Source organism: Macaca mulatta, chromosome 11 (genome assembly GCF_049350105.2).
Source record: "Macaca mulatta isolate MMU2019108-1 chromosome 11, T2T-MMU8v2.0, whole genome shotgun sequence".
Taxonomy (NCBI): Eukaryota; Metazoa; Chordata; class Mammalia; order Primates; family Cercopithecidae; genus Macaca; species Macaca mulatta.
In genome coordinates, this window is record NC_133416.1 from 13,665,753 (window position 1) to 13,691,712 (window position 25,960).

At 36.1% G+C, this 25,960-nt stretch overlaps 1 long non-coding RNA gene across 1 annotated transcript in view; it reads left to right on the top strand.

The window, feature by feature from the left end:
- The window catches only part of LOC144332680 (uncharacterized), a 249,614-nt gene that overhangs the window by 1,020 nt on the left and 222,634 nt on the right, over positions 1-25,960 (top strand). The window lies entirely within an intron of this gene.

Below are 25,960 nucleotides of genomic sequence, written 5' to 3' on the forward strand. Positions count from 1 at the left end.
CCGTATTAAATCCTAAGGGTTGAGAATAGTCTTTGACTCCATGTCCCACCTTCTAGACCCACTGGGTCAGGGATTGGGCCCCCAATTCCCCAGGCAGCCTCACCTCCACAGCTTTGCTTATCTCAGTTCACTCCTGAGCAGCTCTCACAGGTTGGAGTTTTGTGCCCGTAGCTCTCCCAGACAAGTGTTATGAGGCAGCACAGGGCAGTGAATGCTGAGGTCTGTCAGGCACCTCTCCAGAAGCCTTGCCCTTAAGGTCCTAACTTGCCTCCATGATCTGGGAAATGTCTTCCAGGTCATTCTCCCATTGTCTTATGAATAGAACTCGGCTTTCTTCTAGCCAGAAAAATCTTTTCAGCAAATGACCACTTGGCCAAATCCTTCTTATTCTCTCCCAAACATGCTTTTAAATTCTTTATATGGCCAGGCTGAGAATTTTCCAAATTTTTCTATTAGTCTTCACTGTATATTATAAATTCCATCTTTAAATCATTTCTCTCTCCTCACATTTTACTATATGTGCTTGAAAGAAGCCATGCAGCCCACTGAATGCTTTGCTGCTGAGATGTTTCTTCCATCAGATATCCTGGTTCACCTCTCTTAAATTACCTTCCATAAAGCCATAGGGCATGAACAGAATTCTGCCAAGTATTTTTGCCACTTCATAATAAGGATGGTCTTTACTCCAGTTTCCAGTAAGACATTTTTCTTTTCCATCTAAGACCTCGTCAGAATGGTGTTTACTCTACGAACATTCTCCTCAGAACCACAAAAGTAATCTCTAAGAAGTTTCAGACTTTCCCTACAGTTATCCTCTCCTTCTGAGCCCTCACTGAAATCGCTCTCAATGCAAAATTTATGGCAATCTAGGCTTTTCTAGCCTGCTCCTCCCTTACTAATTTCTTGTCTTAGCCTGCTTTGTGCTGCTGTAACAAAATACCACAAACCAGGCAAATTATAAAGAAAGAAATTTATTTCTCAATTCTGGAGGCTGGGAAGTCCAATATAAAGGTGCCAGCATCTGGTAAGGGACTTCTTACTGTGTCATCTTATGGGAGAAGGGCAAAAAGAGAGAGAAAGAACGAGAATGAGGCTTAACTTGTCCTTTTATAAGGAATCTGCTCCTGTAATAACAAACCCACTACTCAATAATTGTATTAAGCCATTTATAAGGTTTGTGCCTTCATGACCTAAACAATTCTTAAAGTTTCGACCTCCAAAAACCTCCACACTGGGGATCAAGCTTCTAACACATGAACTTTGAGGGACATATTCAAACCATAGCAGCCATGTATTTTATTAATTATAAAAAACAATAGTAACAACAGCAATAATAAAAGATATCATTTCTAGAACTCTTACTATATGCCTGGCTCTGAGTAAAATGATTGACTTGCATTTGTGCATGTATTAACTTAAGAAAATGCATGACAACCAACAAACATATGAAAAGAAGCTCAACATCACTGATCATTCAAGAAAAAGTAATCAAAACCACAATGAGATATCATCGCATACCAGTCAGAATGACTATTATTAAAAAGTAAAAAAATAAATGCCAGTGAAGTTGTGTAGAAAAAGAAGTGCTTATACACTCTTGGTGGGTGTGTAAAGTAGTTCAGCCATTGTGGAAGACAGTGTGGCAGTTCCTCAAAAACCTAAAGACAGAGCTACCACTCGACCCAGCAATCCCATTACTGGGTATATACCCAGAGGAATATAAATCATTCTATTATAAAGACGCATACATGCAAGTGTTCATTGCAGTACTGTTCATAATAGCAAAGACATGGAATCAACCCAAATGCCCATCAATGATAGACTAGTAAGGAAAATGTGGTACATATACACCAAGGAATACTATGCAGCCATAAAAAAGAATAAGATCATGTCCTTTTCAGGGATATGGATGGAGCTGGAGGCCATTATCTTTAGCAAACTGACACAAAAACTGAAAAGCAAATACTTCATGTTCTCACTTATAAGTGGAAGCTAAATTATGAGAACACATTGACTCATAGAGGGGAACACCACATACTGGGGCCTCTTGGAGGGTGGAGGGTGGAAGGATAAAGAGGATCAGAAAAATAACTATTAGGTAGTAGGCTTAATTCCTGGGAGATAAAATAATCTGTACAACAACCCCCTGCAGCACAAGCTTACCTATGAAACAAACCTGCGTCTGTACCCCTGAACTTAAAACATGATTTGTGGGTGTGTCTGTGATGCTGTCTGAAAGAGATTAGCATTTAAATTGTTAGACTGAGAAAAGAAGATCATCCTCAACAATGCAGGTGGGCTTCCATTCATCTCTGGCCCCACTGCTGGCTCTGAGGACCATTCTTGGGATAGATGTAATTTAAAGCTGACATAGTGTTAAATGGTTGCATGAGAACCATGTCTTGGGTGCTTTGGATTCAGATCTTTGTCATCTCTCGGGGGAGCATAGTAGAGCTAGATATCAGAGTTCCCTTCTACTGATTTTTTTTTAACATCAATCATGTTATACCTAGTGAACATGGCTCCTTCCACCTCCACCTGCTTCTGTTCATGGGAACCAAACTTGTGGTCTCTCTCTCTAAGGGTATGTGTTAGGGTGTGGGGGCAAGTGATTGCTTTCATTGATTTATTTCTTCTTATTTCATAGGCATAAGGAAGGGGGATCGAATAACTATTGGCTCAAGGAGCCATATTTAAGAAAGCAAACATTTGTTTTCTAAGTGAATCATACCACTTGCATATAGTTAATTTTAGTTAATTTTTAAAAATTGAGGCAACTCATACGTATTATTGAAATCCAACTATTTTCAATGAATACCAAGGCACTGCAGAAGAAAATTCCAGTTATATAGGATAATATCTGCTTTACTTTTTCTCATCCTAACAAGTGTTGATAATTGTAAATGAGATTTTGAAAATTCTGTTTTACTGTGAATCAAGAGTATAAATTCTATTCTGGGCTAGGTGATAAACAAAAGCTTTATTAGCACTTATTTGGAAAATTCAGATAGGACAAGGTCTCTTTAAAATAAGATTGTCATCTGTTACTGAGCACTCAGCATGTGCAAAGCACAGTGCCAGGCATTTTTATACATTATGCTATTTAACTAGCATAACAAAACTTCAAAGTGGTGGCATTATAGTCATTTAGAAGACTAAGAAGTTTTCAGTCCTTTAATTAAATGTAAGAGTTTTGTAATGGCTACAATGTGAAAGAATGAAGCTAAAAATTGTGTGCTGTTGTCATCTGAAATACAACTGGACACTGTCACTAATTTTCTTATATATATATCCGCTCTTCCGTGATTTATTTTCTGTGTATATGAATGTAATATGGCCCAGAAAAGAACCATGGCTCTCTGTTTTTATCTAAATTTGCTTTCCTTTTCTTTATATATGTTAATAAATACATTTTTATTTAACTGTTTAAAAATGAATCATCATTTTTCAGAAGCTAAAGTACCCAGATGGGTACAAACATCTGTGAGATGTTTTGAGATAGGGCCTTGCCCTGTCACCAAGGATGGAGTGCAGTGGCACAATCATGGCTCACTCCAGCCTCGACCTCTTGGGTTCAAACAATCCTCTTACCTCAGCCTCCTGAGTAGCTAGGATTTTAGGTATACACCACCATGCCCAGCTATTTTCTTCTATTTTTTGTAGAGACGGGGTCTCGCTATGTTGCCCAGGCTGGTCTCAAAGTCCTAATCTCAAACATATTCCTGCCTCAACCTCCTAAAGTGCTGGGATTACAGGCATAAGCCACTATGCACAGCTTACTAGATGGATTTTTATATCAAATTTGGAGAGTATATTTCGTATGGTTTGCCTTAATATATAGACACATATTTTGCAACTATCCATATAACTGTTCATTGCAGTTGTTTATTTACTTATTAGTTTGTCTGATATTAAAACTTTCAGCCTTCTGTTATTTGTGTGTGTGTGTGTGTGTGATACTTATATCCCTATCTCTTTTTTTGTTGTTATAAATAGTTTATCATTGGATTTGGCTTTTTCATACAAATCCAGCTACAAATCACTTATGGGAGAGATTTAATGGAATTAAACCATTTGTAGTACTGATTAGTACATTTGTTCTTATGATTGGTATCTTATTTTTGTCTTTGCTTGTTTGTTTTGCTTTTGATTTATTTTGTTTCCTGACTTTTGCTGAGTTGACCAAGACTTTATACTGCCTTTTCTTTTCACTCCAGTGGTTTAAAAAAAAAAAAAGTTCTGACCCATATTTCTAATCTACTAGTAGTTACCATTAAAGTGTTTATAAAGCTAATTAAATTCACAATTTTCAGTAAACATAGCAAATTTAACAAGCTCAATTATAATACTCCTGTTCCAAGAAGACCCCATTTATTATAAAATTATTTTCTCCCAGAGCTCTTCCTAGCTCTCGGATTTTGTTGAAAACATCCAGAATTTACTTCCAAAGTATTGCTAATGGTTCTTTACATTATTAGTCATATAATTCATTTACTTATATTTTTAAATAAAATTCAAAACCACGGAAATAAAACTTGTTTAAACAAGTAAAAGTTTTCTGGTTTGAGTGCTCACTCACCAATGCTGCTTATTAGCCATGCTGTGCCTTTTATTGATTGTTTTATCTTGACTTGGCTCTATTTTTTTCAGGAAAGATGCAAGTGTAGCGGTATTCCTGAGCCATGGCATTGTTCATAAATGACTTGTCAGATGATAAGGGGAGATGAGTGGGAAGTCACAGACATTAGTGGTGAATAAATGACCCTTATAACTATCTGAAAGTTTACTTTTACTTTATTTCTTTGATTATTTATTTTATGCATTCATCAAGGAGTATAGAAACTCCACCTACACAGGGACCTGGTCTGACCTGTGTCTTGTGAGGCCGCCAGCAACTGTAACAGATCCCAACACTTTGCTCAGTAAATATTTGTTTCCACAGCTCTAGCTCCATAGATATTGATTTCTTTTGTCTTTAACTGAACCTGGAAATCTGCATTTTTTATAAATAGCCCAAGTGATTCTGATGTAGATGTACTACAGAAAATAGTTTTGAGGGATGTTGTAATAAATAGTTAATGTTGGCAATTATTCCACAGGTGCTAAAGAAAACAATTCAATTTCTTTAGTGAATACTATTGGATACATTAACATATGTACAACAGTCTTGTTTTTGTTATTAAAATCATCCATAGCCCTTCATGTCTGCAACATCTGTTAAAAACACTGACAGTGTATACAAACCTATTGTGATATTATAATGCTTCTGCCCATTGCTCTCAATGATTTTTGCTTAAGTAGAATATTACATTGAATTCAGTACATTTTTTTTCTTTGTGACATCTCCAAAATCAATCTGTATCATAAAATTAATAACAGTTTATAATCTCTTTTGGCCAAATGAGTTATTACTTCCAAGCGTACAAAAATTAGGAATGCCGGCTTCAAAATTTGTGCAGCAATTGTCAGTCAGTGGCTTTCAAAGAAAGTCTCAAGGACAATTGAGAGGACTCTTTCAGACCCTCAGAACCAAATAGATGTGGGGAGTAGTGAATCAGATATGTTTGTCAATATAAAAAAAAAGGTCAAAGAAAGGCTGTCTATACAATTGTAGTACATACTTAAGATACCAACTGTAAGAACTAAAGAAAGAGGAAAGAAACATGCAATTCAGCTTAACAGTCAAAGACAGGTTTATTTTAGAGAAATAAACCTGAGAGGAGCTTCTGGCCAATTTTGGTCAGGAGTGCTCTCTCACAGACTAAGAGTATACATTGGTTTTGCAGTGAGGGGGCTTATCACAGCTTGAAATGTTTCTGTGTAGGGGAGAAGTTTATGGTGGAGTCGGATTGTTTCTGGGTGGTGGTGAGATTATCTCAGGTCTGGCATGCCTCTGGTAGGGGAGGGGTTTGGAATTTTTTTGGTCAGAGATATTATTTGTGGTTTATGGTAATGCTGACCTTAGCCAGTAGGCTGATGACCTTTGGATTTAGGCAGTTTTTGATCAAGGTGAACTTAAAATGATAGTGCTTGTCCATGATGGTGATACTCCTGCTCTGTCACCAGCAATAACAGGTTTTAAAAAATATTGCATTACAAACACATTTAAAGGAAATTTTACTATCAGGAAATGTATTCACTGACAGGCAAACAGGATTTCTCTCCTTGACTGAGAATATGTGCTCCAGCTATCAATACCGTTCATTGTGGACACTCCTCATCAGCACAATATTTCTCTAAGTTTACCAAGCACATGAGGAAACATATGTCATTTACAGGACTTACTCAAAAACAAATCCACCTCCATATCACCTTCAGCCCCAGAAAGCAGACATAAAAAAAGAGGCACAATTTTTTTCTTATTAAAATTATATTCTCAGGAATACTAAATTTAGAAAAATAAGCTATCACTATAGAAGGAAAATAATTTCAATAAATTAAGAACATTGTTTTAAAGCACATGGTCTATGATTCACATTATATGACTCTGTGCAAACAACCCCAGGTACCAGCCCAGAGCCTGGTAGACCCGCTGGGTGGTTAGATCCAGAAGAGTGATAACAATCACTACAGCTCAGCTCTCAGGAAGCCACATCCCTAGGAAAAGGGGAAAGTACTATGTCAAGGGAACACCCCATGGGCAAAAGAATCTGAACAGCAGCCTTGAGTCCTAGACTTTCCTTTTGACATAGTCTACCCAAATGAGAAAGAACTAGAAAAACAATTCTAGTAATATGACAAAACAAGGTTCTTTAACACCCCCAAATAATCACACTAGTTCACCAGCAATGGATCCAAACAAAAAAGAAATCCATGATTTACCTGCAAAAGAATTCAAAAGGTCAGTTATTAACCTAATCAAGAAGCCATCAGAGAAAGGTGAAGTTCAATTTAAGGAAATCAAAAAATAATACAAGAAATGAGAAGAGACATCTTCAGTGAAATAGATAGCATAAATAAAAAACAATCAAAACTTCGAGAAATAATGGATGCACTTTAAGAAATGCAAAATACTGTGGGAAGTCTCAGCAATAGAATCAAACAGGCAGAAGAAAAAACCTCAACCTCAAAGATAAAGTTTGTAAATTAGCCCAGTCCAACAAAGACAAAGAAAAAATGAACAAAGACTCCAAAAAGTTTGGGATTTCATTAAATGACCAAACCTAAGAATAATTGGTGTTCCTGAGGAGGAAGATAAATCTAAAAGTTTCATTAAATGACCAAACCTAAGAATAATTGGTGTTCCTGAGGAGGAAGATAAATCTAAAAGTTTGGAAAACATATTTGGGGGAATAAATGAAGAAAACTCCACTGGCCTTCCTAGAGACCTAGACATCCAAATACAAGAAGCTCAAAGAATACCTGGGAAATTCATCATAAAAAGATGATTGCCTAGCACATTGTTATCTAAAGTTAACACAAAGAAAAGAATCTTAAGAGCCACGAGGGAAAAGCACCAGGTAACCTATAAAGGGAAACCTGTCAGATTAACAACAGATTTCTCAGCAGAAACCTTACAAGCTAGAAGGGCTTGTAAGCCCTGAAGATAGGGCCCTAGCTTCAGTCTCCTTAAACAAAACAATTGTCAGCAAAGAACTTTGTACTCGGCAAAACTAACCTTCATAAATGAAGGAAAGATACAGTCTTTTTCAGACAAATGCTGAGTGAGTCACCACTACTAAGCCAGCACTACAAGAACTGATAAAAGGAGCTCTAAATCTTGAAACAAATCCTGGACACATCAAAACAGAACCTCTTTAAAGCATGAATTTTACAGGACATATAAAACAAAAATACAATTAAAAAAACAATTAGCATGATAAATGAAATAGTTCCTCACATCTCAAAAGTAATATTGAATGTAAATGGTCTAAATGTTCCACTTAAAAGATGCAGAATGGCAGAATGGATAGGAATTCACCAACCAATTATCTGCTACCTTCAAGAGATACATCTAACACATAAGGACTCACATAAACTTAAGGTAAAGAGGTGGAAGAAGACATTCCATGCAAATGGATGCCAAAAGCAAGCAGGAGTAGCTATTCTTATATCAGACAAAACAAACTTTAAAGCAACAGCAGTTTAAAAAGACAAAGAGGGACATTATATATGATAAAAGGCCTTGCCCAACAGGAAAATATCACAATCCTAAATATGTATGCACCTAACTAACTCTGGAGCTCCTAAATTTATAAAACAAGTACTAGTTGGCCTAAGAAATGGGATAGACAGGAACACAATAATAGTGGGGAACTTCAATACTGTACTGAGGGCACTAGACAAGTCATCAAAACAGAAAGTCTCAATGTATTTAAAAGAAAGTCACAGAAAGAAACAATGGATTTAAACTATACCCTGGAACAAAGAGACTTAACAGATATTTACAGAACATTCTACCCAACAACCGCAGAGTATACGTTCTATTCAACAGTGCATGGAACTTTCTCCAAAATAGACCATATGATAGTCCACAAAACAAGTCTCAATAAACTTAAGAAAATTGAAATTATATCAAATACGGTCTGAGACTAGAGTAGAATAAAACTGGAAATCAACTCCAAAGGGAAACTTCAAAACCATGCAAATATGTGGAAATTAAATAACTTGCTCCAGAATGATCATTGGGTCAACAACGAAATCAAGATGTAAATTAAAAAATTCTTCAAAATGAATGACAATAATGATGCAACCTATCAAAACCTCTGAGATACAGCAAAGGTGGTACTAAGAGGAAAGTTCATAGCCCTGAATGCCTACATCGAAAAGACTGGGAAACTTCCTAAGTCTTTCTAAACAATCCAAGGTCACACCACAAGGAACTAGAGAAACAAGAACAAACCAAATCCAAACCCAACAGAAGAAAGGAAATAACCAAGATCAGAGCAGATCTAAATCAAATTGAAACAAACAAACAAAAAAAGAAACAAAAAGCTGGTTCTTTGAAAAGATAAATAAAATTGATAGACCATTCACAAGATTAACCAAGATGAGAGAAAATCCAAATAACCTCAGTAAGAAACAAAACAAGAAATATTACAACTGACACGCAGAAATACAAAAGATCATTTAGGGCTACTATAACACCTTTATGCACGTAAACTAGGAAACTTAGAGGAGATGAATAAATTCCTGGAAACATACAACCCTTCTAGCTTACATCAGGAAGAATTAGATACCCTGAACAGATCAATAACAAGAAGCAAGATTGAAATGGTAATTTAAAAATTACCAACAACAAAAAAAGTGCAGGACCAGACAGATTCACAGCAGAATTCTATCAGACATTCAAAGAAGAATTGGTACCAATTCTATTGATATTAATCTACAATATAGAGAAAGAGGGAATTCTCCCTAAATCATTCTCTGAAGCCAGTATCATCCTAATACCAGGAAAGGATATAACCACAAATGAAAACATAGATGCTAAAATCCTTAACAAAATACTAGCTAACTAAATCCAACAACATGTCAAACATAATCCACCATGATCAAGTGATTTCATACCAGGGATGCAGGGATGATTTAACTTACACAAGTCAATATGTAATACACCACACAAACAGAATTTAAAACAAAATCAAAAGATCATCTTGATAGATACAGAAAAGGCATTTGACAAAATCACTTTATGATTATAACGCAGAAGAAATCAGCATACAAGGATCACACCTCAGTGTGATAAAAGCCATCTATGACAAACCCACAACCAAGTTAATACTGAGTGGGGAAAAGTTGAAAACATTCCCTCTGAGAACTGGAACAAGACAAGGATGCCCACTTTCACCACTTCTGTTCAGTGTAGTACTGGAAATTTTAGCCAGAGCAATCAGACAAGAGAAAGAAATAACAGGCATCCAAATTGGTAAAGAATAGCACAAATTGTTGCTGTTTGCTGATGATATGATTGTATACCTAGAAAACCCTAAAGACTCCTCCAAAAAGCTCCTAGATCTCATAAATGAATTCATCAAAGTTTCAGGATACAAAATTAATGTATGCAAATCAGTAGCCTTCCTATACCCCAACAGCGACCAAGCTGACAATCAAATCAAGAACTCAACTCCTTTTACAATACCTGCAAATATATATAGGAATATACCTAACCAAGGAGATAAAAGATCTCCACAAGGAAAACTACAAAACACTGCTGAAAGAAATCATAGACGATACAAACAAATGGAAACATACCCCATGCTCATGGATGGGTAGAATCAATATTGTGAAAATGATCATAGTACCAAAAGCAATCTACAAATTTAATGCAATTCCCATCATAATACCACCATCATTCTTTGCAGAACTAGAAAAAAAAATCCTAAAATTCATATGGAACCAAAAAAAAGCCTGCATAGCCAAAGCAAGACTAAACAAAAAGAACAAATGTGGTGGCATCACACTACCTGATTTCAAATTATACTATAAGGCCATAGTCACCAAAACAGCATGGTACTGGTATAAAAATAGACACATAGACCAATGGAACAGAATAGAGAACCCAGAAATAAACCAAAATACTTGCAGAATGATCTTCAACAAAGCAAGCAAAAACATATAGTGAGGAAAGGAAACCATATTCAACAAATTGTGCTGGGATAATTGGCAAACCACATGTAGAATAATGAAACTGGATCCTCACCTCTCACCTTATACAAAAACCAACCAAAGATGGATAAGGACTTAAATCTAAGACCTGAAACTATAAAAATTCTAGAAGATAATCTTGGAGAAACCCTTCTAGACATTGGCTTAGGCAAGAATTTCATGGCCAAGAACCTAAAAGAAAATGCAATAAAAACAACGATAAATAGCTGGGACTTAATTAAACTAAAGAGCTTTTGCATAACAAAAGGAACAGTCAGCAGAATAAACTTAAAACCCACAGAGTGTGAGAAAATCTTTACAATCTGTACATCTGGCAAAGGACTAATATCCAGAATCTACAATGAACTCAAACAAACCAGCAAGAAAAAAACCAAACAATCCCATAAAAAGTGGGCTAAGGACATGAATAGACAATTCTCAATAAAAGATATACAAATGGCCAACAAACATGAAAAAATGTTCAACATCACTAATGATCAGGAAAATGCAAATCAATGCAATACCACCTTACTCCCACAGGAATGACCATAATCACCAAAAATGACCAAAATGACCAAAAATCAAAAACAATAGATGTTGGTGTGGATGCAGTGAAAACGGAACACTTCTATACTGCTGGTGGGAATGTAAACTAGTACAGCCACTATGGAAAACAGTGTGGAGATTTCTTAAAGAACTAAAAGTAAACTACCATCTGATCTAGCAATCACACTATTGTGTATCTACCCAGATGAAAATAAATCATTATACAAAAAGATACTTGCACATGTATGTTTACAGCAGCACAGTTTGCAATTACGAAAATGTGGAACCAACACAAATGCCCATCAATCAACAAGTGGATAAAGAAACTGTGATATATGTGTATATATATATCTCACATATATGTGTGTATATATCACATATATCTGTATATATACACGTGTATATATATACACACCTATATATACATGTGTATATGTATCACGTGTGTGTGTATATATACATATATATCACATATACTACTGGAACTTATACTACTGGAATACTACTCAGTCATAAAAGGAATGAATTAATGACATTTGCAGCAAACTGAGTGGGATTGGAGACTATTATTGTAAGTGAAGTAACTCAGGAATGGAAAACCAAATATTGGATGTTCTTACTTATAATTGGGACCTAAGTTATGAGGATGCAAATGCATAAGTATTACACAATGGACTTTGGGGACTCAGGAGGAAAGGGTGGGAAGGGGGTGAGGGATAAAAGCCTACAAATTGGGTTCAGTGTATACGGCTCAGGTGATGGGTGTACCCAAAATCTCACGAATCAGCACTGAAGAACTTACTCATGTAACCAAACACCATCTGTCCCCCCAAAACCTATGGAAATAAAAAATATAAAATATAAAGAAAATAAAGTTCATGGTCTAAATGGCAGAATGAACTAGTAAAAATTGAATTAGAGGTATAGATAATGTTAAAGTATTTTCTCAGAATACAACACAAAAGAACAAAGAGAAAATAAGTGTAAAAGAAAATTTTAGAGACTATAAATTCAAAAGTTTTGATAAGTATCTAATATGTTAGATACTTACCTAACATATGGGATACAAAATGAGAAATTTGTGGGACCTAACATGGGATACAAAATAAGATCTATGACCTAATATGGGATACAAAATAAGAAAATATAAAGATTGTAAGCCATAAATCATCAATAAAATAATAGAAAAATTTTCAAATGTGAAAGTGACTAAGAGAGAAAATAATGTTAAAAACACTGCTAAAAGATTCTGGAGACATTTCTGAATAGAAATATAAAGAGAAAATTTTTAAAATCCTTAAAATGCAAAATAGGAAGAAAAAAATAAAAATTGCCAATGGAAACATGAACATCATACTGACCTTGACTTCTCATCTGAAATTTTGGAAGCTAAAAAGCAATAAAATAACTTTTTTTCAAATTCCTAAGGGATAACTTGTTAAAGTAAGATTTCTGCCATTTAATTGTGAAGGCAAATAAAGACACTTTACACTGGCAATGATTTTTGAAAGAATTTCTCCTCTAATGCAAACACAAAAAGACCAGGAAAATAGTAGAAAGGAAGGAAGGCAACATAGATAATAACTGTTAACGATTACTAATGAAATAGCTCTAAAACTTAAATAAATCAGAAATAATTTCTAATACTGTAAAAAAATTTTTTAGCCTAGAAATAAACTTCTAGCTTAATCAAACATGAGTGGGAAGTGACATCGTGGAGGAAAAGAGAAGAGACAGCAGGCAAAGAGGATTTGTAGTGTATCTAGAGGGAAACTTGATAGATATTGACTAGTTACCAATATTAGTAGAAAAACATAAAAACCTAGACAAGTGGTTCATAAAAATTAACGTTGTTTCTCTTGCCATAGGAAAATAAATTCAGTAGTTAAACATGAATGAATTAAATATTCATTTCAACCAAAATGGAATAATAACAACAGAAGAAACCTAAGGGATATGAAGCAGGAAATCTATTACCCAGGAGTAGAAAAGTTTATTCAGTTATATAATCAATAAGTATTTAAAATGCATTTGGTTAAATTGTATGCAAAGACATAATAGTATATTTACATATGCTCAGATATATATCATGTGTTATGTTAGGAAAAACAAAATGTCCTCAATTAATGGCTTTATAAGTTTTTATTGACAAGACTGCCCTCTGCTGAAGTTCTTAAATACTGTACATTGCCTCTTGATAGGGACAAAAAAAGGTTTCAGTTTAAAATTCTGCACCTATTCTTGATATAAACCCCTAAAAAATCAATTAATTAAGGGTAATTCTTTAACATGATAAAGGAGATAAGTTAACAAATTTCTAGTTTTTCAAATGAAAAAGCTAAAAGCCTGGATTGTCACAAATAAGTAAAGGTTGAAAACTAGATTGCTCGGGAATCTTAACAAGCCAATATTGTGCACTGCTACAAATTGTTCTGTACTTTCCCTTGACCTTCATCCTTGGCAGAAAGCTCATGTGATTCCTCTTCTAGTGCTCTTTATAGCTCATGTAGTGATAGAATTTCTGATATTTATTCTGTTATGGTACATTGACAACTTCTATTCCTTCCCATTATTTTAACATGTTGGGAAAAGTGCCTGAGTTAAATGATACTTTTACAATGGATGTAAAAACATCAGTATTAAAAAAGAAACCTGCACATTGAGGTGGCTGACTTCAAGTAGAAAGAGAAAATTTGGATTTCAGCTAGCTCTTTGTCTGACTTAAAATGATATAAAATGATGAGAATCTATCCGGGTGAATTTCTTCAGTGGGACAGAGCCTGTTCATGAGCATCTCTAGAAAAGATTGACAACCCTCATGTTCCTCAAGGGACTGAGGAACATTTCTTCAGAGTCTGATTATGTTCAATTCCAATGGTCTAGTCACTGTACTTTGGTTAATTAATGCTAAGGTTGATTTTATTTTCAACATTAATCAATAATGTTGATTTTATTTTCTAACTTCCTGGCTCACACTTTCACTTAACTCATATTGAACTAGCAATGAATTGAAACAGATTTTGCTTAAACTGCTACTAGTGTAATTTTTAAATCTAATACAAAATTTCAGATGCGGTTGATCATAGTTTTGAACTGAGAACTTTCAAATCTTGATTTTGATATCTACCAAATTTAATAGAACTTTCAGCTTTATGTCCTTAAATTGATAAATTCATTCTCTATTTTCAAAATTAGTTAGGTGTCTAATTTAATTTTGGCAAGTCTTAATGAAATTGTCATAAACCTTAGTGATTATAATTTTTTTTGCTAAGGTACCAAATCACTTATTTAATAAATAATTCTAAAATATTATATGAATCACAGTCATTTATTTATTTAAACATTTATGCTTTATGCTTTCATTTATCACCTAGTATATATCAAGAATTGTACATGCTGCTAACGGATAAAATTGATGTATCTTCTGTGTTCAATGACTCAGTCTAGTGGTGGAAAAAAATGACCCACATTCACAGTGTGATGTATTCTGTAGCAGATACTTATATCTAGTGTCATTAAATAGTCATCAAAAATTTATCTATGCTAATTTTATGCTTTTTATAAATCTGAAGTGTCAACTGTGTGGATGATTTCTTCCTCTTACAAAAGATTTCATGTTGCATAAAATGTAACATATTCACATTTGATCTCCTGAATTTGAAAACTATGTCAGATTTATATAACGGAGTATTCTTGTTCTTAGGAAATACTCACTGAGATGTTAAAAGCTAAAGGCATGCTATATGCAGCTTACACTCAAATTGATTAGAAAGATAGAATACAAGTGTATGTGTGAGAGAGAGACAGGAAAAAAGAGAAAGCGAAATTTAAAAAGCAAATGTGCCAAATTGTTAAAAATTTGAGTAAAGTGTAAAAATTGAGAGTTCTTTGACTGTTATTGCAACTTTTCTGCAAGTTTAAAATTATTTCAAGATTTAAAATTTAAAATTCCTAATGCCTGAGCAACACCCCATTCCAATTATATCAGAACCTCTGGGGATAAATCCAGGCATAAGAATTTTTTTATACCTCCAAGGTAATTCTAATGTGAAGTTCAGTTTAAAAAGCAGAATACTAAAAATCCCCAGAAGCATCAAGAATAGTTGTCTTCCCTGTGATATCGCAGCTCTACATTACTACTCTACCTCCAAATAGTATTGTCCTGTGACAGAAAAGAGGCTCCCAAACAGGCAGAACATCCATTTTATTGCAACCAATCCTCCAGGTTTAGAAAGTTCAAATTTATGGAATTTGACAAGATAGCCTCTGCTTGTTTCATATATGTGTGCTGCTCTCTTATTGAGAGAAGTTCAACACTGTTTCTTGCAGAAGAAATATGTGAAAATTTGTGCTTTGCAGTTAGCACTTTTTTCCCACCAGGATCATTTTGGTTCCAAATCAAAGAAGTCCAACTAAAATCAGTTTAAGTGAAAAAGAAAAATTGATAATGGAAATAACTTGGACTTCAAATATGACAAGATCCAATGACTCCAACATGTTATCAAAAGCTTTGATCAGGCCCTCAATTCTCTCCATCCAGCTGCCATGTGACTGCCGGCAACCCCATATTTCATTGCCTTATCTTAGCAATTTATTCATACAGCAAACACTTGATGGCACTGACTAGACCTGCTTTAATCACATGGCATTCCTCAACCATCGCTATGGCAAAAGCTGGCTGCTATGATGGGCACACACTGAATCACATGCCAACCCTATGGCCTGGGGTTTGGGCAACTATTATCAGAAGCTCTAATGAGACCACAAGGACTGAAGTAGTTTCCCCAAGAAAGGGATGCTGGGCAGGCTGTCCAATAAACCAACACCTCTCCTATGGCTTCAGCACTGATCATCATCCCCCTACACTCTTTCCTTTTCCTCTTTTTATGTTACTTTGTTCAATTACGGTTGGGGCAGGGGTTCTAAAAGCTTGTCCTTATGCTCTCATCTCTCCTAGAACTTCCTTGCCTCAAATATTTCTGACTGTCAGATCACATCTACAAGTACCCCATCACCCAAGATGCTACTGATCTAAGAACATGAATATATTTGAAGTTTTATGGGTTTTCCTACTTCTTTATTATACACCTTGGATTTTAAGGTTGTTTTTCTCTACACACCGCAAATGATCTCCTCTTGATGGAGAATATTAGTAGTGGAATGAACTGGGAAGACCCACATCCCTTCATTTATTAAAAGAAATTTTAAAAATATCTTTCTGGTTTATCAGAGGTAATAACCACCAACAACAAATTACCTCCTGCATATCAGATACAATAATATCTGCCAGGCTGAGGAAATAGGTATGTTTTCCTTATCAAAAGAGTTATTTCTTTGAGTTTCTTGCAAGAGTTGTTGTTTTGGAAGGGGCAAGGTATTAACAGGAGGTGATTTGGTTATTTGTTGCTGTGCAACAAACTACCCCAAATTTAGTGACTTAAAATGATAAACATCTGTTACTTCACCATTTGCGTGGGTTAAGCATTCAGAAGCAGCTTAGCTGGGAGGCCCTGACTTACGGTCTCTCATGAAATTGTAGTGGAGCTGTCAGCTAGTGCTGCAGTGACCTCAAGGCTCAGCAGGGGGAGATATATTCCCATGCTCATTCATAGGCCTCAGTTCCTCACCGTATAGACATCTTCATAGGCTAAGTGTCCTCACAACATGGTAACTGGGTTCACTCTCCCCAAGCTTCCCTGTGACATGGCAACTAGATCCCCCACAGCAAGCTGTGATTCAAGAGAGGGCAAAAGAGTGCACCCACAATGGAAATCACAGTCTTTTTGTCACCTAATATCAGAGATGACATCTCATCACTTCAGCCATATTCTATGCAGTTGAAGTAAGTCCAACCCATCATTCAGGGCCCCAGTAATGAAGCTCCTCTGCTTGAGAAGAAGAGTACCAAATAATTTGTAGTCATATCTTTAAAATCATTACAGGAGCACTGGCTCTCCTCATGAGAAATTATGTTATGTGTCTGATAAAAATTAATACTTGCCTTGGTAGCATTATTTGCATACTAGATTTTTTTAAAGTGAGGATTTAGCTACAGTGAACCTTGAAAGGGGTACTGAATGCTATGTGGTACTCACATTCATGGGACTGGGCCTATCTCTCCACCTTTGGATTGGCAGCTGCTACCTGGAAGAGCTTCCTGTGCTAGCAGCTTAAGCTGGAGGGGCTCCAGTGCACAAATCATAACAAGAGCCTGAGTGTAGAACTAATGTCTATGAGGAGAGATGGGTTTCCCCAAGGGGAAAGAGTGAAGAACACATGATGAAGGGAAATGTGGATTAAGTCCATGACATTAAGGGGAAAAAATGCAAAGTGTTCTTTTAGGACAACTCCTTTTCAAAGACCTAAGACTTCCCACTACATTAAAGTTATCATCTTTATACTTCCCATGTATATCACTGTCCTTTAGAAAGACTCTCTGATTTAAAGAACTACATGCTCTCTCCTAATAATGTATTTATGTGATCTTTAACATAATGGGGACACAGTAGATATTCAGGGAAGAAACAGTAAATATACCAAATTATCCTGCAAGGACTCTGGTGTGAACAGAGCCAAAAATGGAATTACAGATTGTTGAAAGTGGAGAAGAGACATTAAGATGAGTGGAGAAGAAACCTGAAAGTGCCACAGAGAATAAGACTAAAATTTCCAAATGCCCCTCAGGGAACAGCAGATGACATCTATCAAGAAAGAAAAAAGAAAAGGCTTATGACAACCAGGTTACACATATTTGATTGATAGACAAGGCGTGGGGGTCACCAATTCTACCTCCTACAACCAAAGATTGACTTGATCAAAAGAAACAAAAGAGTGTGATCAGAGTCAGCCTATTTTTCAACAAAGTCACAACAGAAATCTAGCATGGCTCTGTTAAGATGTTCTCAGCCCTAGGAAGAACAAGAAAGAACCCAGCAAGAGCAAGAAAGAACCCAGCAGTTCAAATATCCTCTCACCATTTGATCACCTTAAGTCTTAATTCTTAGCACTATTGAGAAGAACCATGTTTCCAAATAACAGGGCCGCACACCTGTTTACAGGAGAAAGGCTCCAATTTTAACACAGTTATCTCTAAGAAAAAGTAATAAGAGATGTAATTATCATCTCTGCACAATATCAATTAGGAATCTTGTCATTGTATTTGGGAGAAAATCCTATTCCAAACGGCTTCAGGCAAGCTTAAGAAACACTGCAGGTTTATATGAGGCTATACACTGGGATCTGGCTCAAATTCTCTGTATCTGATTGGAGACACAGCAAGATAGATTAGCATGGTAAGGGAACTTTCTCCCCTGAGATAAACTCTTCTGCCTCAATATTATTGCCTGGCTGTCTTTATACTGGGCTTTTCCTGAGAACTCCAATAACATCTTTGCTTCTCAGTCTTTCCTCCTACAATCCCTAAAACTGTGACTCTTCCCCAGATTAGCTCTCTCCTCATGAAGCAACACAGGCATTCCAAGCTTCAGATATCCTCTCACCATTTGATTACCTTGTCTTAATTTTCTTATATATTATTGCTAACTGTAGTCATCCTACAATATGTAGAATACCAGGACTTAATCCTCCTATCTGACTGGTATGCTTTAATAAATCTCTCCCTATTCCTCCCTTCCCCCTTCCCTTCCCAGCCTCTAGGATTCTTGGTTCTACTTTTTACTTCTATGAGATCAACTTTTTTTAACTTCCACATGTGAGTGAGAACATGCAGCATTTAATTTTTATGTTCCTGGTTTATTTCATTTAACATAATGTCCTCCAGTTCCATCTATGTTGCCACAAATGATAAGATTTCATTATTTTATGGCTATATAATATTCTACTGTGTAGGTATGCCACAGCTTATCCATTCATCCATTGATGAACACCTAGGTTGACTTCCTGTCTTAGCTGTTGTGAATAGTGTTGCAATAAACATGAAAGTTCAGATGTCTCTTTAATATAATAACTACCTTTGCTTTGGATAAATTCCTAGTAGTGTTTTCTCTTTATCTTCAGCTTCTTATTTCACATCCTCACCCAATTCTGACAATCCTGGTGTTTGAGCTCATTATGTAAACTCCCACTTGCGTTTCACCTTATAGTTCAGATGTGACAATTAGCTCCACATTTTTAGCTATGATGTGGACTGCTCTTATTGACCACAAACCTAATTTTTCTTCTGTCCAAGGTGTTCCAAGATGAAAAAAAAAAAAGAGGGAGAAAAAAGTTAACTCTTGTCCAAGATCTGGGATTAACTATAAGTTTTAAAGAATACTTAGAAAGCAAGGGTTTCCTGGCATGGATAAAAATATCCTGGGTTCAGGGGTAGAAAAAAAAAAAGATCTAAGAGGAATTCAACAGAGATGGATGCCTCTGAGAAGGTCCTTCTACAACCTGTCTCCCACACCCAAAACCAACATCAGATTTGAAGCACCCAGGAGGGTGTAACAGACCCTCAAGTAAATTTGGAAAAAAGGAAAGTAAAAGACACCTGTGTCTGACCTGGTGAAGCCTGAGGAGGCAGCAAGCCTGGTTAAAGAAAACTTTCTGTTCAGCAGGAATCTATATAGATTAGAAATGACAGGATATGCTTAGTACTTTGGTTGTGGTGATATTATCACAGGTGGATACCTAGGGCCAAACCCATCAAGATAAATATACTAAATGTGTCCAACTTTTATACATCAATGATACCTCAACAATGCTTTAAAAAGAATAAAAGAAAGAACTAACTGCATAAAGATACTTAGACAAATGGTCACCATCTACCCTAGCATGGTACAGTCAAGGGCAAAATACTTTCTCAGATCACCAGAATAGGTATGAATATGATCTGGAAGATGGCTGAGCCAGAGAGACGGGTAGTTCTTTGGACAGAGGGACACAGTAGTGGATGTCAGAGTTGACTAAGAACTAGAGCCAAGTAGAAGCTCAAAGGTTTCAGCCAGTGCCAGTGTCAGAGCAACCAATGGAGACCTGCATGGATAAGGGTGCAGCAGCAGGTGACTAACAACCAGGCCCACCCTGGCCCCGCTAATGTCTTGATAGAATTGCATGTTACCTCAGGAAGAGGTAGCATCAAGAAGTCTAAGACAGTATTTTGAAAAGAGCCTTTATAAGAGCAACATGTACTCTACTCAAATTATAGCAACTACAAATATTAAATTTATGGTGAAGCCTGGGTAGAATAATGGTGAAATCATTGATGCCAAAAAAGTCAGAAGTTCACACATGGTAACTCATTTTAAGCAGGGATGACATGATTTTGAACATAAAGCCTACAGCAGCTAACCACTCCATTAAGTCGCAAGGAAAAAAATTCATCTTGTTGATACCATAATAGAAAAGGATTGGTGATTAACAGTACAAACAATAGGCAACACTGCAGACTTCTCAATTGGTTCAGCTTACATGATGCTAGCTGGATAACTAAAGTTGAGAACAAATTTCTATGCAATGGATGGCCAAAGTCTTGCACCAAGATCAGCTACAGACAAGAACAGAACTTTCCCTGAAAATTCAAAAAAGTGGTATCAAGATCCTGAAGCATTTCTTCAAAGAATTGTAACAGGAATTGAAACATGGCTTTACCAGTACAATCTGAAATCAAAACAAAATCAAAGCAATGGCTACTGAGAGGTGAAAGTGGTCCAGTCAAAGCAAGAGTGGATGGGCAAAGGGCAAAAGTCAGGGCAAAAATTTACTTGGAAATCTCTCAGTGTTTTGCTTGTAGTCTTTCTGGAGGGCCAAAATTGACAATACTGCTTATTATGAGAATTTTCTGAGAACATTAGCCAAAGCATTAGTAGAAAAATGCTTGGGAGAGCTTCATCAGAGTCCTTCACCATAGCAATGCTCCTGGTCATTTATCTCATGGAACAAGGAAAATTGTGTGAGAGTCCTGATAGAAAATTATTAGGCATCCATATTAGAGTTTTATTTTGGTTGCTTTGAACTTCTTTTTGTTTCTTGTTTTCTTCATGATGGTATATGTTTTCCTTTTGCTTCAATGTATAGAATTCCCTTAATCATTTCTTGTAGAGCAAGTCTATTGGTGACGGATTCTCTCAGCTTTTGGTTTTCAGGGAAAGACTTTATTGTTATTACATTTTGAAGGTGTCCATTTCCAGAGGTAGTATTTGTGGCTGGCAGAATTTTTTTCTTTGAACACTTTGAATATATCATTTCATTCTCTACCGGCTTGTACAGTCTCTCCTGTGACAATCACTCCTAATCCGTTGAGGCTTCCCTAATATATGACTTGATGGTTTTATTGTACTGTTTTTAGAATTTTCTCTTTGCTTTATTTGACTGTTGACATTTGACTCTTATGTGCCTTGGAGAAGGCCTTTCGGGTTGTGATGTTTGAGGTCCTGTATTTGGATGTCCCAATCTCTTGCTAGACTTGACAAATTTTTAACTAATATTTTGTTTAAAGTTTGTTTCCATGCCCTTATCCATCCCTCCTTCTTCTGGAATACTCAAAATTAAACGTCTGGTTACTATATGGCATCTTGGGAGACATTGGCTTAATTGTAGAAACCATTTTAAGGACCTACATTTTGATTCATTTATCACAAGAAATTGAAAATTTCATAAAGTCAGGAGAGAGACTACTCAGAGAGTTGTATATCAAAAGAAAAATTTGTATATCATATGCATAGCTATTAGAACTCATGCATAGCTCTCAGGCATAGCTATGAGAGTTTCTCCTATGTCTTGACCCAGAGCTGGTGCTACTTTGTCAGTGATTGGGGCTTTGGAAGGAGGCAATGCTCACTAGCCTAAGGTTAAGTGTCTGTAACCTCACCTCCCACTGTTTTAGCAATGTCAGGCAGTGTTGTGAAACTTTTAGTTATACATTTTCAAAGGTCATAGAGAAATAAAATCATGACTTCTTTTATATGTGTTACAAAGCAACACAAATTCCTCATGTTGTTATAAAGTTATATAAAAAACAGGTAAGCAGATATCTTTAAAAGGGATTATTTTCAAATGATTAATGACAGACTCATTTTTTTTTAAGTGAACACATAGCTTTTGTCTCAGGACAGGTTCTTCTCTTCTCCTTAAGAACATTGATAATAAATTCTACCATAGATTTCTTACTACAGTTGTTGATATTTAGATACACATGTTTACCTTTTTAGCATCTTGGAATTTGTGATGTATGGCAGATCACACCTTCCAAAGATGGCCAAAAGATTATCTCTCACCTGGTGCTTTCTGATGACAATGGGACCTTGATATCCTCCCTGCAACTGGTGACATCGGATTCCTCCCCCTTGAACCTCAGTGGACCTTTGTAACTGTTTTGATCAATAGAGCATGTAAGAAGTGATGCTTAGTAAATTTTGAGTCCAGATCATAGAGATGACATGGAATTCTAACTTGTTCTCTCAGGAACCTGTCCACATGTTGTGAGGAAGCCCATGCTGTGAGATAGAGATCTACAATTAGTTTGCAAAATAATTGGAGATTGAATTATCTCCAAAAAACATTTAATGACCATGTTGTAGTCACTGGTTGAATTGTTTCAGAATTATACAATAAATTTCCAAACAGATATGGGTATATAGCTAAAGATGTAATGATCATCCCACTGTACCTACAATAGTAATACCTGTTTTATATCGTTAGCCCTTTTGTCTTTATAATTGTCCTTTGATAATTTCTTTCATTGTGTTTAGTCCTCAAATGAAGAAATAAAAGCTCAGTATGATTGACTGACATTTTCAGTCATATAGCTGATAAGTATTAGTCTGCTTGGTTAAATTTATTACTGAGTAGTTTATTTTTGTAGCTTTGTAAAGGGAATTGCGTACATGATTTTTCTTTCCTGCTAGTTTATTGTTGTTATATAGAAATGCTACTAATTTTTGCATATTGATATTTTATACTGCAATGTTACTGAATTTGTTTTTTAGTTCTAAGAGTTTTTTGGAGGAGTTTTTTCGTGGAGACTTGTTTTTCCTGTTTTGGTTTTTTGGTTTTTTTTTTTTTAATACTTTGAGTTCTAGGGTACATGTGCACAACATGCAGGTTTGTTACATATGTATACATGTGCCATGTTGGTGTGCTGCACCCATTAACTTGTCATTTACATTAGGTATATCTCCTAATGCTATCCCTCCCCCCTCCCTCCCCCCCACAATAGGCCCCGGTGTGTGATGTTCCCCTTCCTGTGTCCAAGTGATCTCATTGTTCAATTCCCACCTGTGATTGAGAACATGTGATATTTGGTTTTCTGTTCTTGCAATAGTTTGCTGAGAATGATGGTTTCCAGCTGCATCCATGTCCCTACAAAGGACACGAACTCATCCTTTTTTATGGCTGCATAGTATTCCATGGTGTAGATGTGCCACATTTTCTTAATCCAGTCTGTCACTGATGGACATTTGGGTTGATTCCAAGTCTTTGCTATTGTGAATAGTGCCGCAGTAAACATACGTGTGCATGTGTCTTTATAGCAGCATGAATTATAATCCTTTGGGTATATACCCAGTAATGGGATGGCTGGATCAAACGGTATTTCTAGTTCTAGATCCTTGAGGAATCACCACACTGTTTTCCACAATGGTTGAACTAGTTTACAGTCCCACCAACAGTGTAAAAGTGTTCCTATTTCTCCACATCCTCTCCAGCACCTGTTGTTTCCTGATTTTTTAATGATTGCCATTCTAACTGGTGTGAGATGGTACCTCATTGTGGTTTTGATTTGCATTTCTCTGATGGCGAGTGACGATGAGCATTTTTTCATGTGTCTGTTGGCTGTATGAATGTCTTCTTTTGCGAAGTGTCTGTTCATATCCTTTGCCCACTTTTTGATGTTTTTTTTTTTCTTGTAAATTTGTTTGAGTTCTTTATAGGTTCTGGATATTAGCCCTTTGTCAGATAAGTAGATTGCAAAAATTTTCTCCCGTTCTGTAGGTTGCCTGTTCACTCTGATGGTAGTTTCTTTTGCTGTGCAGAAGCTTATTAGTTTAATTAGATCCCATTTGTCAATTTTGGCTTTTGTTGCCATTGCTTTTGGTGTTTTAGACATGAAGTCCTTGCCCATGCCTATGTCCTGAATGGTATTACCTAGGTTTTCTTCTAGGGTTTTTATGGTTTTTAGGTGTAACATTTAAGTCTCTAATCCATCTTGAATTAATTTTCGTGTAAGGAGTAAGGAAAGGATCCAGTTTCAGCTTTCTACTTATGGCTAGCCAATTTTTCCAGCACCATTTATTAAATAGGGAATCCTTTCTCCATTTCTTGTTTTTGTCAGGTTTGTCAAAGATCAGATGGCTGTAGATATGTGGTATTATTTCTAAGGGCTCTGTTCTGTTCCATTGGTCTATATCTCTGTTTTGGTACCAGTACTATGCTGTTTTGGTTAATGTAGCCTTGTAGTATAGTTTGAAGTCAGGTAGCATGATGCCTCCAGCTTTGTTCTTTTGGCTTAGGATTGTCTTGGCAATGCGGGGTCTTTTTTGGTTCCATATGAACTTTAAAGCAGTTTTTTTCCAATTCTGTGAAGAAAGTCATTGGTAGCTTAATGGGGATGATATTGAATCTATAAATTACCTTGGGCAGTGTGGCCATTTTCACAATGTTGATTCTTCCTATCCATGAGCATGGCACGTTCTTCCATTTATTTGTGTCCTCTTTTATTCCACTGAGCAGTGGTTTGTAGTTCTCCTTGAAGAGGTCCTTTACATCCCTTGTAAGTTGGATTCCTAGGTATTTTATTCTCTTTGAAGCAATTGTGAATGGGAGTTCATTCATGATTTGGCTCTCTGTTTGTCTATTACTGGTATATAAGAATGCTTGTGATTTTTGCACATTGATTTTGTATGATCAGACTTAGCTGAAGTTGCTTATCAGCTTAAGGAGATTTTGGGCTGAGATGATGGGGTTTTCTAAATATACAATCATGTCATCTGCAAACAGGGACAATTTGACTTCTTCTTTACCTAACTGAATACCCTTTACTTTCAAATTCAAGCAGTGCAGACACTGCTCAAGGCTCAGGTGAATCAACACCTGAATTTTATGTCTTCCCAATGACCTGTAACAACTTTGGGGGATCTTTAATCCTTCTATCTCCTGTTATCTGTGGAAGAGAGCCAAAATTAAAGTCTCATTTGGGAAGTGTGTTTTAATTCTAACACCTGATACTCAGGTTTCAACCATTTCCCAATCCTAATCATTAATGAGCAATGTAAGGGGAGAATATTGAGACTATTTATTGACCAATTTTCATACATTTTAGTCAGCATGGCAGCTATTGACATGTCTTTTTTACATTATTAACTGAAGAATAATAGATGCCCTTTGCAGACATTATGACATTATGAAACCAAAAGAAACCCAAAGGAATCAAATTAGGATTGTAATGTGGATGCCTTATGATTTTCCATCAGAGCTCTCACGCAACAGTCCTGTTTGATGAGAGAAATGAGCAGGAGCACTGTTGTGGTGGAGGACTCTGCTGAAGCACCTCCAGGCATTTCTCTACTAAAGCTTTGGCTTTCTCACAATATTCTTAGAATAAGCAGATATTGTCATGCTTTTGCCCTCCAGAAAGTCAGCGAGCAAAATGCCTTGAGCCTCCCAATAAACTCTTGCCATGGCATTTGCATTTTCCTTATCTACTTTACTTGACTGGACTTTTCTACCTCTTCGTAGCTATTGCTTTGACTGTATTTGTTTTCAGGATTGTACTGATAAAGCCAGGTTGCATCTCCCGTTACAATTCCTTGAAGAAATGCTTCAAGATCTTCATCCCCTTTATTTAAAAATTCATAGAAAGTTCTCCTCCTGTCTGTAACTTATCTTTTGCTAC